Consider the following 20,713-nt stretch of genomic DNA (forward strand, 5'->3'; position numbering starts at 1 on the left):
TCTCAAATGCCAGGGTAAATGGAATTGCCAATTGTACAATTGCACGTATCCCTCTCCAATCCAGAGGTAGGGTGGGTCTCAATATTTTGCCTCCACAGTCCCACCACAGATCCGCTCGGGGAACCTTTAGTGCTGAGTAGTTCCCTCTCTTGTCCGTTTCGGTGACATTCTTAATCTCTGTACATAATTTCAGCTCCCCCAAATCTAGACGATTTGTACCTCGTCTACGCACACACGACATGTGATTTCCGACTGTGGCTGAAAACATGGGGGTGGCTTTTGCATCTTTCTTCTCCAAGGGAGGGAACATCAGAGATAGGGAGGTACAGTTCCTATCATTCCATGCAGTCTCATCCTGATACAGGGCTATCATACATTTCATGCCCTTCCTGCCTCGCTTCCACCCGAGCGGAAAGGGCCACTGGCCAACTGGAGGCACATGCATAGCAATTGCTCTTATTCAGACTTTTTACAGTATATTTTACCCATTCAACCCAGGCATTTGCATCCCCGTACCCAGTTTCTATTTCAATGGTCTGTTTTAAGTCCTTTGTCTCTATAATTTTGACTACTTTAAGATCATCGGGAGGGGTGAAAGGTTGTACCTTATTATCCAGCAGTTCTGCCCGTTTTCCCTGTCCTACACTAATTCGAAAACAAGAGTCTGAGAAATCATTCCCATTTGTTTTCATTTCTATCCCAAATGTTTCATTTAATTGTACCTGATAGGTGCTCCCCCCCCCCCCCCCCCCCCCCAAAGAATTGCTTTGTGCCATGTGGTTTTCCTTATTGTTAGGTATATTGGGTTACACTTTTTATTGGGACAATCGAGAGCTGGTCGGAAGGGGGCCAGGTGTACTGTGACAAAATAATTATACCAAGTACAATCCCTGAGACCATCCCCAAAGGACTTAAGATGTATCTCTGAGCTGCGGTACTGTCTCTGATTATCTACATCCCCACAATTTACTAAGCTACATGCATCAGCGTCTATTACTTGTGGACTATCAGACTCCGGAACCATTAATAACACATATGAAAATGATATTTGACAAAATCCCAATACCAAGAGGGCTAGTATCATAACTCTAAGCATCCCTAGCATTCTAAAAATCGTGCTGAAGCACAAAAAGACTTAATATACAATCCTATAGAAATAATCCCGCGCTCGCGTCACCACTGTATAATAAGTTACTCAAAGTCTCTTTAGTCTGAGTTTCAGCGGGTCTTGCGTTGATTCGGCTGTCCAGACTTCTTCCTCAACTGGAGGGTCCACTGGCCCTTTGGTCCGAGTGTAATGAGTCCAGCCTTTCTCCGCCGTCCTTATTGCCGTTTCGCTAGTCAAAAGAGCCTGGTACGGCCTTTCCCAGTCTGGTTGCAATTTAGTCTCTGTCCATGATTTTACTAAGACCCCAATCTCCTGGCCGGATGGGATGAACCGTGAATGCAAGGGGCGGAGTCTGTGCCAATAAACCTTGTATCCTGAGGAAAGAAGAAAGAGGAGGACAGTATATAGCTCTTTAAGAACAAATCTTTAGTTTCAGGGATTGGCAATTCCCCATTTGTTCCCAGATAAGGTAATCCAAATAAGATTTCATAGGGAGATAGTCCCAAATCTTTCCTTGGGGCGGTTTTTACTCGCAAAAGAGCTATAGGTAAACATTTGGTCCAAGGGAGTCTGGTTTCCATTATCAATTTAGAGAGCTGTCATTTGAGTGTTTGGCCCATTCTCTCAACCCTTCCCGATGATGGTGGGTGCCACGGAGTATGGAACTCCCAAGAAATTCTCAACCCTTTCATTATCCCCTGTAACACTTTAGAGGTAAAATGAGTTCCTTGGTCGGAATCTATATGGTTCACTAGCCCATATCGGGGAATTATGTGCTCTAATATTGTTTTAGACACCCTACTCGCAGTGGCAGTAGCTAGGGGGTATGCCTCAACCCAACCAGATAGATGATCTACTATGACCAGCATATATTTCAGTCTTCCTACTCTGGGTAGTTCAGTATAATCTACTTGTATACTCTGGAAGGGTCTCAATCCCAGGTCTCTTCCTCCCAGGGTCTGTTTCCTCAAGACTTTCTTATTTACCTTTCTGCATATGATACATCCCTCACATATTTGTTTAGCAATTGTATATATCCCTTTACATCCATATTCCCTCAGAACTAAATCACACATTGCTTGTACTCCCCAATGGCTGCCTTGGTGTAGGACAGCCATAATCTCTCGCATCATCATTTTGTTTAACATTTCCCTTCCATCAGGTAACCTCCAATGCCCGTCTGCTGTTTTTGCAGCCCCTAAATCTTTCAATTCTTTTTCCTCTCTTTCAGTAAATATAGGAGCTTCCCGAGGATCTGGGACAGTAGGTATTAGGGAATGAATCACCACTTCTTGTGGGTTCAGGGCTGCTTCCTTAGCCACTTCATCGGCTAATCTATTCCCCCTAACTTCTGGTTCATTTCCTTTCTGATGACCATTTACATGCACTACCGTTATTTCTCGGAGGGATAATAGGGACTCCAAGACCGGTTTAATCAACTCCTTATATGCTAATTCCTTCCCCCGGTTATTGATCCTCTTTCCTGCCATATCTTTCAGAAAGTGTGCACAACACCAAATGCATATTTAGAGTCAGTGTACACTGTTCCCTCTTTATTTTCTAACGCCCTAAGGGCTCTTTCCAGTGCATAGAGTTCGCAGGTCTGAGCCGACCACCCATTTGACAACTTTCCTGCCTCTGTGCACGGTGGCACAGTGGTTAGCACTGCTGCCTCACAGCGCCAGAGACCCGGGTTCAATTCCCGCCTCAGGCGACTAACTGTGTGGAGTTTGCACGTCCTCCCCGTATCAGCGTGGGTTTCCTCCGGGTGCTCCGGTTTCCTCCCACACTCCAAAGATGTGCAGGTCAGGTGAATTGGCCATGCTAAATTGCCCGTAGTGTTTGGTAAGGGGTAAATGTAGGGGCATGGGTGGGTTGCGCTTCGGCGGGGCGTGTGGACTTGTTGGGCCGAAGGGCCTGTTTCCACACTGTAAGTAATCTAATCTACCACTCTACCTTTCATCCCATCTACGACTGCATACCCATTATGTCTTTTCCCTTCAGTCACCCGGGATGATCTGTCTATAAAAAGTCGGGCTCCTGCTTGAAACGGAGCATCCCTCAGGTCCATGTGGACCTTAGTTTGGTATTCTATAATGTCAAGGCAGTTGTGCTCTGGATTCTGAGGAGAGTCTCCTTCCCCTTTCCAAAGAAAGGCAGCTGGATTTAAACAATTGTCCGTGACCAACACTAGATCATCCTTTTCTATTAATATCGCCTCATATTTCAGAATCCGTGAGTCTGTCAACCATTGCCCAGCTTTTTGGTTTAGGATTGTTCTCACTTGGTGTGGAGTGCTTACTATTAGGACTCCCCCAAATGTAAGCTTTCTGCTTTCCTCCACCAACAGTGCAGTGGCAGCCACAGCCTGCACACACTCAGGCCACCCCCAGGATACTGGATCCAATAGCTTCGAAAGATATGCTACTGGCTGTTTCATTCCTCCCCACCTCTGGGTTAATACTCCCAAAACCGCTCCCTTATCCACGGTAGCAAAGAGGTGGAAAGGTTTATCTAGGGAAGGTAAGGCTAACACGGGGGATTGGATCAGATCTCTTTTGAGTTCCTCAACTAGTTATTTTTCCTCATCATCCCAACATAGACACTTTGGTTCCTCCTCTAATAGTTTGAGATGTAATTTCTTAGTCTTTTGAGCATAAGAATTAATCACAATCTGCAATATCCCCAAACATTTACGTAACTCCTTTTCAGTCCTGGGCAGCAGCATCCCCCCTATTCCCTCTATCCGTTCCGGGCTTATCTTTCGCTTTCCCTCACTAACTAAATGTCCCAAGTATTTCACTTCTTGTTCCACATATTGTAGTTTGTTTTTAGATACTCACAGTCCCTGCTGACCCAGGAAATTCAATCATTTGTTAGTGGCTTCTACTACTCTTTCTCTTCTTTTTCCTGTTACTAAGAGGTCGTCTACATACTGCAACAGGGTAGTCCCCTTGGGGCTGCTAAATTTCTCCAACATTTGTTCTAACGTCTGTCCAAATAAATTCAGGGATTCCGTAAACCCCTGGGGAGCACAGTCCACCGGTGTTGCTATTTCCGTCCTGTCTTGGGATCTTCCCATTCAAAGGCAAGCAAATTCCTACTTTCCTCTGCCAAGGGACAAGCCCAAAAGGCATCCTTTAAATCTATCACACTAAACCATTTGTGTCATGAGGGATCTTACTTAACAACGTATCGGGATTTGGCACCACTGGGTGCCTGATCTGTACTATTTGATTCAATGTTCTCAAATCCTGCACCAATCAATAAGTTCCATCGGATTTCCACACTGGTAGTATTGGGGTATTATAAGGAGACATACATGGCTCCAACAGTCCATCTCTAATCAATCCTTCAATTACTGGCTGCAGCCCTCGTTTACCTTCTTTGGAAATGGGATATTGTCGCTCACAGACAACGTCCCCTGTCCTTTTTAAACTTATTTCTAGGGGAGGGATCTGTAGTTTTCCACAATTCCCTTCTCTAGCCCATGCAATAGTGTCTATCTCTCTCTCCACAACCTCTGTCAACATTGCCTTTTGTACAACTATTTCTTTTTCCTGAATTCCAATCTCCAATCCTAAGAGGATAATTAAATCTCTCCCTAGTAAGTTACTTCCTATATCAGGGATATACAACAATTCCCCTGTGACTCTATCCTTAGGACCTTCTATCATCATAGGTTCAAATACTGGAGCAGTAAATCCTTCCCCTTTTACCCCTGAAACAGTAATTGACCGTCATGACGTTCCTATTTTCTTTGGTTTAAAATTCAGTGATGGCCATGCTGCCCCGTATCTACTAGGAAGACTACCTCTGGGTCCCACCTTCAAGTTTATCAAGGGTTCCTGGTGGGTCCCCGGGGGCAGGAACCCCTGACACCCCTATTCTTCATCAAAATTCATAAGCGGAATTGTCCTTTCTTCCCTTTGTAGATCAGGACACTCCCGCTTAAAATGCCCTATCTTTCCGCAATAATAGCATCCTGCCTATGGAGACCTCCATCTCTGCCCCTGTCGCCCAAACCCTCTATCAAACGCTCCCCCTTGTCCTCTCTGTCCGACATGCTGCCACCCGCCCCTCCGGTTGGTCACTATTGGTTCCATTCTTTTCTTAACTACCTCGTCAGCCATAGCTACCATCATTTTCACCTTCTGTTTTTGTCTCTTATCCTCTCTCTTCACAAATACTTTCTGTGCCTCTCTTAACAATTCATCTAATGGTTTTTCGCTCCATCCTTCTATCTTCTGTATCTTTCTCTGTATGTCTGGCCATGCCTTTGTCACAAAATGTACTTTCAAAAGAGCCTGTGCCACTAGGTCCTCAGGGTTCATTCCAGAGTATTTTCGCATTGAGTCTATTAATCTTTGCAATAAAGCTGAGGGAGTCTCATCTTTCTCCTGTCTAACTTCAAAAGCTTTAGTCAAATTCTGCAACTTTGGAACTGCCTCTCTTATTCCTTTTAGAATCAAGTCTTTCAATTCCCTCATTTCTTCTCAATGCTCCGGGTTTTGATTTTCCTACTGGGGGCCTCTGAGGGGAAACTTCGTCTCTCCCTGTCCAGAATCCCCATCCCCAATGGGATGTTCCCTATCCCATATTTTAATGGCTGCTCCACGTATAAGTCCCCTTTCTTCCCCAGTGAATAGTATATTCAAAATAGACATTAACTCAGTCCATGTATACAGACTGTGCCCCAAGAATTGATCAATTTGTTAAGACAATCCTACCAGATCCTCAACCAGGACTGTCATCTCCTTTTTAAGTGTTCTGACCTTCCCACTGGTGAGGGGGGCACTTACAAACCCAATCTCTTTGACCCCTATTGGTACCTCCTGAAGAGGATAAGTCTTAACATTCTTCCCCTTTTTTTGTTTTTGTTTTTCCCCCTTAGGCTTTGGTTTTGACACTCTGGAGGCCTCCTCTATGTCTACTTTATCTTCCCTTTCTTTTATTAGGATTGAGGGTCGGGAACAACAACATCCCTGTCCACCGCCCCTTCGTCGTCCTCTTGTGGGTCATCAGTTCCCTGCCCCTGTCTGTCTGTCCTCCTCCCCCATTTTCACCTAATCTGATTTTATGGTACGGGGAGGGGGTGGGGGGGCGAAACAAGCAGCCAAGAGGATCCCAGGGACTGGGTGGGGCAGAGGGGTTGTTTTTACTACCATCATTGCCAAACTGCCCTGCCGACAGGACACATAGTCCACCTCTTCTTGACTAAAAGGTTGTTCTTCATTCACATACAAATCTAAATACTGACATACCCAATCCTCGTCCGAATCACACTTTGGCCAGAAGACAACCGGACGATGGATTGGTTCTTTGGTCCAAACGAAACATCAATATTTAATCATTTTCTTTTTATCTTTTTCCCTTGTACAAGTGTTACTTGTCCATTTCCGCAACATCCTCCCCAACGGACTTTCAGGAGAAATGTTACCAGGGACTTTTTCTTCCTTTACTTTGTCACAGCTCGACTTACTCTGCCTACCCCCCATTTCTCGGGGCCCTCGCCAGTCCCTCACCCCTTTTCCTGGCCAGCAAGGCAATACTTAAAAGTCAGTTTTCTTACCTTGGCCTGTGCACAGTGTTCCCTGGCCCCTTTTTGCCGTATTTTCTATTGACCGCTGTTCACTGCCTGATTCAGATGTCTCTCTTGTGGAATTCATACCAGTCACTCAAAGGAGCGGACCAAACCGGGACATGAGACCAATCCTCAATTGGGAACGTAACGCGCCTTCCCATTGTCCAGGGCCAGCCACTCCCCCCGGCAGTGGAAGAATATCCCGGACAGCCCCCAGTTGTGAGAAACGAAGCTCACTCACTTCAATAATTTCAGTCCGAGACAAGATCTGAAGCAATCAGTATGTTTATTATACACTTGCAAGCGTGGTGCCTGGAATAGGGCACCCAGAGTTTAGCAAGTACATATCTTATATAGGATTCACTCCTCCAAACCCGGTGCCCATTACTATTGTTGATCTCTTGCCTTATCCGGCCTTGTGCATAACAAAGTACAAGTTTTATTTGGCCATTTCACCACATCCTGCTGTGGTCCATTGTTAGGTAGATCCTTCTTCACTGCCATCTATTTCCCTTACTGTGACATTTCCTCCCATTCCTCAACCATTTTGAACCTTATGACCTTTTCATTGGAGTTTATTTTTTTGTTTTTGCAGAAGTGGGCAACAGATGCTTATAACTACTGCTTGTACAAACATATCTGGCTTAACCTATATCCTCACAGCACCTTATCTATTTGTCTGTAACATCTACCATTGTTTGCAGGCATGTTTCATTCTTGTATACACATTGTAGCTAATACAAAAACAGTTATATATTTCCTTCACATAGTTTTCATTCTTGTTGACTCAGCTCTTGGTTGAAACAATTATTCACTGGTGTGAGTTCATTTACCTTGCATAAGTAATTATGATTGCAGAAGGAACACTACTTTAGCTATATCCTACACACAACCTCTATGGAAGAAGCACTAGCAAGTTACTGTAGTGAATGTGTAGATAATATGCAGTGCTGCAATTGTGTATCGCTGGGGAAGCAAATGCATGTTGAAGGCAACAGGTGGACCAAACAGGTTGCTTTGTCCTTGATGTTGTTGAATTTCATGGAGTTACACTATCCAGGCATGTGGGGAGTATTCTATCCCACTGCTTGTTTGTGCTTTGTAGGTGGTGGACAGCGGACTCAGGAGTCAAGATTAGAGTAGTGCTGGAAAAGCACAGCAGGTCAGGCAGCATCCGAGGAGCAGGAACATTGACATTTCGGGCAAAAATCCTTCATCAAAGGACTCAGTTACTAGCCACAATATTCCTAGTCTCTGACCTGCTCTTGTAGACATAGTAATAATATAGCTAGTTCAGTTCAGTTTCTGGTCAATAGTAACCCCCCCTGGTTGTTGATAGTAGTGTTATTCAATTATGGTAATACCATTCAATGTCAAGAGACATGGTTAGATTCTCACTTTCCATTTGTTAGCCAAGCTGCGAAGTTAACTTTGTTAAATATGAAACAGACCACTTTAGAATCTGGTGGAGTCACAAATAGTGTTGGGCATTTTAGAATCATCGATGAACATGCCCACTTCTCATCTTACAATGGAGGGAAGGTCATTCATCTAGTAGTTCAAGAAGTTTGAACCGAGGAACACCTTTGGCGATGTCCTGGGGCTGAGATGACTGACTGCTATCAGCCATAACCATCTTCCTAACACATAACAGTTCAGGTAGAAACCTAAGCAGTGGAGAATTTGCCCTTATTTCCCATTGATTCTGGTTTTGCTAGAACTCCTTCACTCAAGTGATTGCTGCCTTAATATCATGGCTGTCACCTTCAACTCCCTTCTTGAGTCCAGCACTTTTGACTGTGTTTGAAATAATGAAGTCAGGAGCTGAGTAACGTTGCAGCACCCAAACTGAATGTCAGTGTGAACACTATTATTGAGAAAGTGTTGCTTGACAGAATTGCTGACGACCCTTTCCATTACATTTCTGCTGATTGAGAGTAAGCTAACAGAATGACAGTTAGCCACATTGAATTTGTTCTGCTTTTTGTGCACTCAACATACCTGGGTAATTTTCCACATTGCTGATTAGATGAGAGTGTGGCTGGACTGAAATACTTTGGCTAGGGGAACGGATACTTCTGTGGCATAAGTGTCTGGTTCTTTGGCTGAGATATTAACAGGGTCCATAGCTTTTACAGAATCCTATGCTTCCAACTTCCTTCATATTATGGGCAGTGAATTTAATTGGTTAAAGACTAGCAAGAGAACCTAAGGACTCAATACCTTTGGCTGAAAATGCAAATGCTTCACTCGAGTCTTTTGCACAGATGTACGAAGCACTTCCATTATTCAGGATGGGATACTTATGAAGCCTCCCATTCTAATGAGTTCGGAAGATAGGAGCAGAAATAGGCCATTCAGTCCATCAAGTTTAAAACTGTCAATCAATGGGATATGACTCTCTGACAATGCCCCCCGCCAGTTCTAGAATTTCCAACCACTGGAAATAGTTTAACATTATCTACCCTGTCTTTTCCTGTTAATATCTTTGATCAGATCACATCTTAAATTTCTACATTCTGGAGAAAACAGTCTTGATTTATATAACTTCTCCTCAGAAGTTAACCCCCTGAAGTCCAGGTTTCATTCTTGTAAACCTCCTTCCAAGGCCAATATATCCTTTCTAAGGAAGAAATCCTATATGATAGCTGGATCAAATTGACACCTGATTTTTGGTTATGTCTGGCGCTGCTCCTCAAGTTTCCTCCTGTACTCTCAGTTGAACCAGGGTTGATGCCCTAACCTGACAGTAAAAGTAGAGGGAGGATATAGATTCATAGAGATTTACAGCATGGAAACAGACCATTCAGTCCAACCCGTCCATGCCGACCAGTTGTCCAACCCAATCTAGTCCCACCTGCCAGCACCCGGCCCATATCCCTCCAAACCCTTCCGATTCATATACCCATCCAAATGCCTCTTAAATGTTGCAATTGTACCAGCCTCCACCACTTCCTCTGGCAGTTCATTCCATATAAGTACCACCCTCAGTGAAAAAGTTGCCCCATAGGTCTCTTTTATATCTTTCCCCCCTCACCCTAAACCTATGCCCTCTAGTTCTGGACTCCCCAACCCCAGGAAAAAGACATTGCCTATTTACCCTATCCATGACCCTCATAATTTTGTAAACCTGTATAAGGTTACCCCTCAGCACGCTGGCTCAGTGGTTAGCACTGCTGCCTCACAGCACCAGGGTCTCAGGTTCAATTCCAGCCTCAGGCGACTGACTGTGTGGTGTTTGCACATTCTCCCTGTGTCTGCGTGGGTTTCCTCCGGGTACTCCGGTTTCCTCCCGTGCAGGTCAGGTGAATTGACCGTGCTAAATTGCCCATAGTTTGAGGTGCATTAGTCAGAGGGAAATGGATCTGGGTGGGTTACTCTTTGGAGGGTTGGTGTGGACTGGTTGGGCCGAAGAGCCTGTTTCCACACTGTAGGGAATCTAATCTGTAGAGAAACTAATCAGCCTCCGACACTCCAGGGAAAACAGCCCCAGCCTACTCAGCCTCTCCCTATAGCTCAAATCCTCCAACCTTGGCAACATCCTTGTAAGTCTTTTCTGAACCCTTTCAAGCTTCACAACATCTTTCCGATAGGAAGGAGACCAGAATTGCCTGCAATATACCAACAGTGGCTTAACCAATGTCCTGTACAGCCGCAACCTGATCTCCCAACTCCTGTACTCAATACTCTGACCAATAAAGGAAAGCATCCCAAAAGCCTTCTGCACTATCCTATCTACCTGTGACTCCACTTTCAAGGAGCTATGAACCTGCACTCCCAGGTCTCTTTGTTCAGCAACACTCCTCAGGACCTTACCATTAAGTGTATAAGTCCTGCTAAGATTTGCTTTCCCAAAATGCAGCACCTCGCATTTATCTGAATTAAACTCCATCTGCCACTTCTCGGCCCATTGGCCCATCTGATCAAGATCTTGTTGTAATCTGAGGTAACCCTCTTCGCTGTCCACTACACCTCCAATTTTGGTGTCATCTGCAAATTTACTAACTGTACTTCTTATACTCGCATCCAAATCATTTATGTAAATGACAAAAAGTAGAGGACCCAGCACCGATCCTTGTTGCACTCCACTGGTCACAGGCCTCCAGTCTGAAAAACAACCCTCCACCACCACCCTGTTGAGCCATTAAGTGAATGGTTGTTGTTGAACACAATTTTGCTGCTGTTGATGCCCCCACAGTGCATCATGATGACCAGTTTTGAATTGTGAAATTTGTAAAACATATGGAATTTGAGCCTCTATGCATTATTTGGGGTGGATCTTGCAGGCCCTCTAGTGGATTAATATAAATTGGCGCTGGCTCGTTCCCACAATGCTCCAGCCACTTTTTAAACAGGGGTCTTGAGCTGCTTTGAACTCGCTCACCTTGATGTTTTCAATGTCTGAAGAATTCCTTGGCATTAGGTTTGCAGTTGAGTTTTCTCAGCTTCTGTCCCATGAGCAACATTCACATGAGGAGCCTGAGCATTTTTCTGAGTGTCAGTGAAATTGAACCCAGTTCTTAGTCTCTATCCCATTGGATTCTTAAAGGCAATTACTGTGACTGGGAGTAACACCACTCAATATGTTGCTCACCACTGCTTCAGTTTTTTATATAAAATTGACCTAAGGCTTGACTTGGTCTCGGGCTTTTGCCCGAAACGTCGATTTCAAGGCTCCTTGGATGCTGCCTGAACTGCTGTGCTCTTCCAGCACCACTAATCCAGAATTTGGTCTCCTAATGGTTCTATGGTGGACAAATGGCAAAACTCCCAGAACATCGGTGTAAACAGTTTGTAAGGCATTGATCTTCTGCTGAAATTATAAAGTAGAAACCAGGAGTCATAGAGATGTGCAGCACAGAAACAGAACTTTTGGTCCAACTCGTCCAAGCCGACCAGATATCCCAACATAATCTAGTCCCATTTGTCAGCATTTAGTCCATATCCCCCTAAACCCTTCCTATTCATATACCTATACAGATGCCTTTTAAATGCTGCAATTGTACCAGCCTCCACCACTTCCTCTGGCAGCTCATTCCATACACGTACCACCCTCTGCGTGAAAAAGTTTCCCCTTAGGTTCCTTTTATATCTTTCCCCTCTCACCCTAAACCTGCCCTCTAGTCCTGGATTCCCCCACCCCAGGGAAAATACTTTGTTATTTACCCTGTCCATGCCCCTCTTTAGTTTCTAAACCTCTGTTAGGTCACCCCTCAGCCTCCGATGCTCCAGGGGAAACAGCCCCAGCCTGTTAAGCCTCTCCCTATAGCTCAAATCCTCTAACCCTGGCAAAATCTTTGTCAATCTTTTATGAACCCTTTCAAGTTTCACAACATCCTTCCAGTAGGAAGGAAACCAAGACAGCACACAGTATTCCAAAAGTGGCCTAACCAATGTCCTGTACAGCCGCAACATGACCTCCCAACCTTACACTCAATGCTCTGACCAATAAAGGAAAACATACCAAACACCTTCTTCACTATCCTATCTACCTGCGACTCTACTTTCAAGGAACTATGAACCTGGGCTCCAAGGTCTCTTTGTCCAGCAACACTCCCAAGGACTTTGCCATTAAGTGTGCAAGTCATGCTCTGGTTTGCTTTCCCAAAATGCAGTACCTCACATTTATCTAAATTAAACTCCATCTGTCACTCCTCAGCCCATTGGCCCATCTGCTCAAGATCCCACTGTACTTTGAGGTAACCTTCTTCACTGTCCACTACATCTCCAATTTTGGTGTCATCTGCAAACTTGCTAACTATCCCTCCTACGTTGACATCGAAATAATTTATGAAATAATAAATTATGAAAAGCAGTGGACCCAGCACCGATCCTTGTGGCACTCCACTGGTCACAGGCCTCCAGTCTGAAAAACAACTCTCTACCACCACCCTCTGTCTTCCACCTTTGAGCCAGTTCTGTATCCAAATGGCTAATTCTCCCTGTATTCCATGAGATCTAACCTTGCTAATCAGTCTCCCACGGGGAACCTTGTCGAACACCTTACTGAAGTTCATATAGATCACGTCCACCACTCTGCCCTCATCAATTCCCTGTTCCTTCTTCAAAAAACACAATCAAGTCCATGAGACTTCCCATGCACAAAGCCATGTTGACTATCCCTAATCAGTCCTAGCCTTTCCAAATACGTGTACATCCTGTCCCTCAGGATTCCCTCCAACAACTTGCCCGCCATCGACGTCAGGCTCACTGGTCTATATTTCCCTGGCTTGTCCTTACCACAATATTGACACCACGTTAACCAACCTCCAGTCTTCCGGCACCTGACCTATGACTATTGATGATACAAATATCTGAACAAGGGGCCCAGCAATCACTTCCCTAGCTTCTCACAGAGTCCTAGGGTACACCTGATCAGGTCCTGGGGATCCCTGCAGAAGTTCTCACTTACCCACCTTTTGAAAAATACAACAAATGCATACATTTTTGTACCATTCCATCACAGAGGCATGAAAATGACATGAAAACAAGAAAGTTCTGCAATATTGTTGAATTCTCCAAAATTCAGGGAGAAATGCATAAGTTGTATTGCTATGAACCATTAAAACAACTTTCTGTTAAGGGAATCAATGTTCAATCAATTTGTGACAAACAGCAATGAATTGCCTTTATGTATACCAGATTTATTTGTGGATTGGTGCAATAGTTTTGCTATGAGGCAACTAAGCTCTACTTAGTTCTATTCTAGGAAAACAGTTGAGTATTTCAATACATTCTGTGTGAAAGGTGTGGCCTCTTCTTACATGGCCATATAGCCACATAGTGTCAATTCCAACAGCTGAGCATAATTCCAAAGAGGTACATTCAGCCATAATTGTTGTAATTAAGAAGTTAGTTGGGTTCAGACGGGAACTTTGTGGGAACCCAGATGATTGAAAAAGATGCTGTGTTCAGTTCTTGAGCAGATCTTTCAGAGTGTGGTTGAATATTTCTTCATTAAAAGAAAACTAGCATTTGAATGGTCATTCATCTCTGTGGTGACCGAGGGAGCTGGAGATCAATGTTATGAGACCCTTCACTCAAATGAGGTGGCAGGCAGATTATTAATCAGACATTCCAGTAATATTTCACTGTCTAAACAGCAAGGCCAGGATTTTGTGATTTCCCCACTGGCAGGTTTAAAGGTTAAGGGTTGGTGGGGGTAATCAGGGGGTGATAGAATTCTTCGGTATGGCCTTCCTACCTGCCTGCTACCCAAACCAACCTGTCCAGATTTTACAGTGGGGCAGGTGAGACCTCTGCCAGCCAGCCTCTGCTTGTCAATTAATGTCCGCATTAGAATTGATTCCCACCCAGCCTCAATTTTCAGTCTGGCCGGAGCAGTTCAGGTGCAGGGGGAAATCCAGAGTGATCTTGCTGAGGGTAGAGATGCCTCCACCAACAGCCTCCTTTTAATATTGGGACCAGTGCCTGAATACCCATTAGACAGTCCAGTCCCGACAGGTGCTCCTTCTCCTCCTGGCATTTCCACCATTACTCCAATCTCCCACCCACCCCACCCCGATCCCTCCCCGCCTTCTCCTTTGTGCCTCACTTCCACTCCTCTCCTTAAAACCTTGCATTTATATGTTTCCTGAACTCCCAGGACTTCAACACTGATGACTGGTGCTATCTACTGTAGTGTCTGGTACTAGACAGCTGCTGGCTAATCTTTGAGTGGGAACTGTAGGAGGTGGGATTTTCAAGTGAGGGTATGAAGTTACATCTCCACAGAATTAACGTTGGTTGGGTTGTTAAATGGCTGCAGAGCAGCTAGAGTAGGCAGCAGCAATACATTAGTCACTGACTTTCCAGCTGATGGAAAGGGAAATTGTGACATCACAACATCCTGCCACAATTTCCTAAGCTTCATGGTGCCTCAAGACTTTTCATATGAAAATATTTGTCTTTGAGCCTGCTTAAAGGTCTTTGTATGAACATACAAAATAGGAGCGGCAGTAAGACATGCAGCCAGACTAAGCTTGCTCTGGTACTCAGTAGGATCATGGATAATCTGCCTGTGTTCCAAATTGCACATTCCCCTCTAACCCAAATAATTTTTGTTTCTCTTACCTAGCAAGAATCTATCCACCTCCACCTTAAAACTACTCAATGACCTGACCTTCACTACTTTCTATGGCAGAGAATTCTACAGCTACACAATTATCCGAGAGAAAGTGTTTCTCGTCGTCACTGTTCTGAAAGGGTAATCACCAATTTTAAAACAGTTCTCCCTAATTCTGGACCTAACCACTAGAAAATATCTCCTTTCCCCATCCGCCTTGTTAAAACAATTCAGAATATTATATATTTCAATCAAATCAATCCTCACTCTTCTAAACTCCAACCGAAACAACCCCAGGCTGTCTAACTAATCCTCCTCAGGCAACACACTCATTCTATGTATCATTCTCCCCTCAACCATCTCCAAGGTATTTCCCTCCATCCTCAACTATCTCTTTTAAGACCCAAGGTCCATCTGGACCTAACCACTTGTCAGTCTGTAATTCCATCAGTTTGCTCAGTACCACCTCTAGTCATTGTGATTTTACTAAGTTCCTTTCAGTACAGACACAGAGACGGGCACTTTATCCAGATTGTCAACAGTGGTGAGCATGGTGTATGGCACTGTATTCTGTCAGTCTCACACTGGCAATGTGTGACAGTGGTTCACACAGCACACTGAATACCTTCACCCAAATAATTTGATGAGAATTTAAGAGCCATGGTTAGTAGGTTTAAGGAAGGTTACCTAAGGTTACAAAGGGTTCTTGATCAATTGGGTCAATGGGTTGTGGAGTGGCAAATGGAGTTTAATTTGGAAAAATGCGAGGTATTGCATTTTGGTAAAACAGACAAGGGCAGGACTTATAGTGTTAATGGTAGGACCCTGGATGGTGTTGTGTCCAACAGCTAGACATCAGTGTTCAGGTACACAGTTCTTTGAAAGTTGCCTCACAGATAGGCAGTTGCCTTTAGTACGATTGCCTTCATTGCTCAGACCATTAAGAATAGGAGTTGCGATATTATGTTGAGGTTGTACAAGCCATTGGTGAGGGCAATTTTGGAGAACAATGTACAGTTCTGGCCAGCCTGCTATAGGAAAGATATTGTTAAATTGGAGAGGGTTAAGAAAAGATTTACCAGGATTATGCTGGAACTGAAGGATTTGAATTATAAGGATAGGCTGAGACTTTTTTCATCAGAGCATAGGAGGTTGAAGGATGATGTTTTAGAAAGATATAAAATCATGACAGGCGCAGATAGGGTGAATAGCAAAGGCCTTTTCTGTAGGGGGCATATTTCTAAGGTGAGAGGAGAAAGATGAAAGGGACCTGAGGGGCAACCTTTTCATACAGAAGGTGATTCACAGCAGAATGAACTACCACATGAAGTACTGGATGTAGGTAGCATTACAATCTTTAAAATAAGTTTTGTTAGGTACATGAATATGTAAAGGTTTAGAGGGATATGGGCCAAACACAGGCACGTGGGATGGGTTTAGTTTGGGAAACTTGGTTGGCATGGGCTGGTTGGACTGCAGAGTCTGTTTCCATACTGAATGACTCCATGTCTGAAAGTCTAAGAGGAGTTGTTCTCAGTCAGGTCAAGAGCCACTCTTGCTGCAAGGAAGTTGGGAAAGTCAGTTGTGGAGATTGGAGGCAGCATGCTGAGATGCGGGGGATCAATAATTGTAACAGGATGTAAGGATGGGTGATGATAGAGCATTGGAGGACATAGATTACAGACTTGATGGGGGGGGGAGCGTGAGCTCATTGATGGTCATCATCACCTTTGTTTCAATGGGGTGAAAGTGCATCATATTGGTTGGTATAACTATTGACAAGGCACTTGGCATAACCTTTGACAAGGTCTCACATGAGAAACTGATAAAGAAGGTAAAAGGTCATGGGATTTAAGATCAAAATCACAATGGAATTCCCTCCATAAGGGCATTGTGAGTCTACCTACATCATATGGACTGCAATGGTTCAAAAAGGCAGCCCACTGCTTTCTTCTCAAGGGCAAGTAGGGTTGGGCAATAACAATTACATGCCAGCCAGTGTCACACAAGTGAATAAAAACAAGCAACTTTACAAGTTGGATCCAAAATAGACTTAGTGACAGGAGACAAAAGATGGTATTAGAAGCTGTTGTGTGACTGGATCCTGGTGTGCAATGACATGCCACAGGGATCAGTGCAGAGTCCCTCAACGTTTGTGATATTCATTAATGTCATAGATGAGAATGTTGTGGGGTGCGGGTGGTGGTGGTGGTGGTGGATGACACAGCGATTGGCTGGTGGCTGTGAGGAGGAAGGTTGGCTGTTACACGAGGATATAAACTGATTATGATTTAGAGATGCCGGTATTGGACTGGGGTGTACAAAGTTAAAAATCACACAACACCAGGTTATAGTCCAACAGGTTTAATTGGAAGCACACTAGCTTTCGGAGCGACGCTCCTTCATCAGGTGATAGTGGAGGGCTCGATCGTAACACAGAATTTATAACAAAAATTTACAGTGTTATGTAACTGAAATTATACATTGAAAAATTGATTGTCTGTTAAGCCTTTCATCTGTTAGAATACAGTGATAATTTCACTTCTATCATGTGTAAATCATAAAACCCTTTTTTTTAAAGTTGCATTCTCGGGTTAGCTGTTAACAATGGTGATAGCTAGACAATATGTTGACGGTGTTAGCCCCCTGTGTTCTCTGTCTATGACCTGATTCTAATCTAAAAAGTGAGAAGGGCTTTTGCCCGAAACGTCGATTTCGCTGCTCTTTGGATGCTGCCTGAACTGCTGTGCTCTTCCAGCACCACTAATCCAGAATCTGGTTTCCAGCATCTGCAGTCATTCTTTTTACCTTCAACATATTGTCTAGCTATCACCATTGTTAACAGCTAACCCGAAAATGCAACTTTAAATACAAGGTTTTGTGATTTACACATGAAAGAAGTGAAACTATCACTGTATTCTAACAGATGAAAGGCTTAACAGACAATCAATTTTTCAATGTATAATTTCAGTTACATCACACTGCAAATTTTTGTTATAAATTCTGTGTTACAATCGAGCCCTCCACAATCACCTGATGAAGGAGTGTCGCTCCAAAAGCTAGTGTACTTCCAATTAAACCTGTTGGACTATAACCTGGTGTTGTGTGATTTATAAACTGATTAATTTGATGAGCAGATCAGTGGTAGATTGAATTTAACTCTGGTAAGTGTGAGGTGAAGCACATTAGAACAAGGAACAAGACAAGGGAGTACTCAATGAATGGCAAGACACCAGGAAGCTCAGAGGAACAGAGGGATCTTGGGGTTTTGTCTACAGACCGTGAAGGTGGCTGGACAAGTTTAGAAGGCACATGGGATGCTTGACTTTATCAGTTATGGCAAAGATTGCAAGAGTAGGGAGATTATGTTGGAGCAGTACAGAACATTGGTTAAGCCATAGCTGGTGTACTGTGTGCAGTTCTGGTCACCACTATCGGAAAGATGTGATTGCACTGGAGTAGGTGCAGAGGAGATTCACCAGGATGTTTCCTGGGATGAATCTTTTCAGCTCTGAAGAGAGGCTGAATAAACGTGGGTTGTTTTCTTTGAAGGAGAGCACATTAAATTGAGACCTGATAGAGGTGCGAAAAATTATGAGCAGTGTAGATAGGAAGCCCCTTATTAGAAATGTCACTATCGAGGAGCATAATTTTAAAGCAAAAGGCAGAAGATTTGAAGGGGATTTGAAGAAAGCCTTGCTCATCCAAAGGCTGGTGTGGCTTTGGAATGCACTGCCGAAGAAAGTGGTTGAGGTGGGAAAACTCATAACCTTTAAAAAGGACTTGCTTGAGCATTTGGAGTGACATAACATTCACATCAATGTGGCTAAGACAGGAATGTGGGATGGTGTAGGTTATTTTTGGTGGTCCAGAGCTGTATGATTCTATGAGCTAGGGTATAGGACCAGAGCTCAGTGGTAACGTGGGGAGATGAAGACTTATATGATCTAGTTGGATGGGCTACCCAGAACCTTTGGGTTTGACAGGGATTGCGAAGGACAAAGGAATGTGACCATTGAATGAACAGGCTGAGCCTGTGACATACTGCACAAAGGGTTGGCTTCCACCCACATCCAAATCCGAACTGTATAATGACAATGAGAAGTAACTGCCACTACACCCGGACTGGGTGGAGAACGTTTTATTTTGCCTGAGGATGTGGTCTCCATGATGTAGGCTCTTCAACAGGCAGTTGCATCAAGTGAATCAAACACTTACACCATACAGCACATTTGGCAATTCTGTTAAAGTCATGAAACAACCAAATCCTGGCTACAAGCAATCCTGACCAGGTCATTGATCATGGCACAGATTGAAGATAGAAGAAAATGAGGACTGGAGACGCTGGAGATCACAGTCAAAAGGTGTGGCACTGGAAAAGCACAGCGGGTAAGGCAGTTTCCGAGGAGTAGAGAGTCCACGTTTTGAGCCCTTCATCAGGAATGTGGGGGGCCCCAAGGGAGCTGAGAGATAAATGGGAGAGGGGTGGGGCTGGGGGAAGGTAGCTAGGAAGACGATTGGTGGATGAAGGTAGGGGAGTGATGGTGATCGATTGGAGTGGAGGGTGGAGCAGATAGGTGAGTAGGAAGACGGACAGGTGGAACAGTTCCTACTTCAAAGACTGCAATTTCCCCTCCTACGTGGACAACAATGCCCTCCAGCTCATCTCCTCCACTTCCCGCAACTCTGCCCTTGAACCCCGCCCCTCTAACCGCAACAAGGATGGAACTCCCTGGTCCTCACCTCTAGATACAGCTCATCATCCTCCACCATTTCCGTCACCTACAGTAAGACCCCCCCACCAGAGATATATTTCCCTCCCCACCCCTATCAGCATTCCACAGAGATCATTCCCTCCACAACTCCCTCATTCAGTCCACGCCACCCCCCCACCAACTTACCCTCCACTCCTGGCACCTTCCCTTGCCACCACAAGAGGTGTAAACCCTGCACCCACACATCTCCCCTCACCTCCATCCAAGGCCCCAAAGAATCCTTCCACGTCCAACAGTGATTTTCTTGTACCTCCACATATGTCGTCTACTGTGTCCATTGCTCTCAGTGTGGTCTCCTCTACATTGGGGAGACAGGATGCCAACTTGTGGAACATTTCAGAGAACATCTCTAGGACGCCCGCATTAAACAACCCCACCACCCTGTGGCCGAACACTTCAACACCCCCCCCCCCCCCCACTCCGCCAAGTACATGCAAATCCTGGGCCTCCCGCTCAGCCAAATCCTAACCACCCGACGACTGGAGGAAGAATAGCTCATTTGCCGCCTTTGGACCCGCCAACCACACGGAATCAATGTCAATTTCACCAGTTTCCTCATCTCATCTCCGCCCACCTTATCCAAGATCCGACCCTCCAACTTGGCACCGCCCTTTTGAACTGTCTGACCTGTCCATCTTCCTTCCCACCTATCCACTCCACCCTCCACTCCGACCTATCACCATTGCCCCCACCTTCATCCATCTATTGCATTCCTAGCTACCTCCCCCCCTTCCCCCTGGCTGCACTCTCTCACATGTATCTCTCAGCCCCCTTGGGGCCCCCTCCACTTTCCTGATGAAGGGCTTATACTCAAAACTTCGAGTCTCCTGCACCTTGGATGCTGCCTGACCAGCTGTGCTTTTCCAGCGCTGCACTTTTTGACACAGATTGAAGACAGTTATCTCTGAGAAGCAGAAGTAATCACAGGTGAATTAAAAGTCTTACCTGTGGGCCACAATTCACAAAAACAGTCCAAGATCTGTGAGTCTGCACAAGATCATGGAATTGATTTCTTCGCAGCTTCGATTGTAACCATTTGACATCCTGCTGTTATATGGTAGTGCTACCGTTCTTGCGTGATGTGTGGGGTACAAGATTTCAGTAACCCTACAACCTCCTTCTGTATTTGAGCACTATGCCTTGTGCTGCAATGATCGGGGGAATGCGTTCCATTATGTCAG

This window comes from Chiloscyllium punctatum, chromosome 1 (assembly GCF_047496795.1).
Source record: "Chiloscyllium punctatum isolate Juve2018m chromosome 1, sChiPun1.3, whole genome shotgun sequence".
Taxonomy (NCBI): Eukaryota; Metazoa; Chordata; class Chondrichthyes; order Orectolobiformes; family Hemiscylliidae; genus Chiloscyllium; species Chiloscyllium punctatum.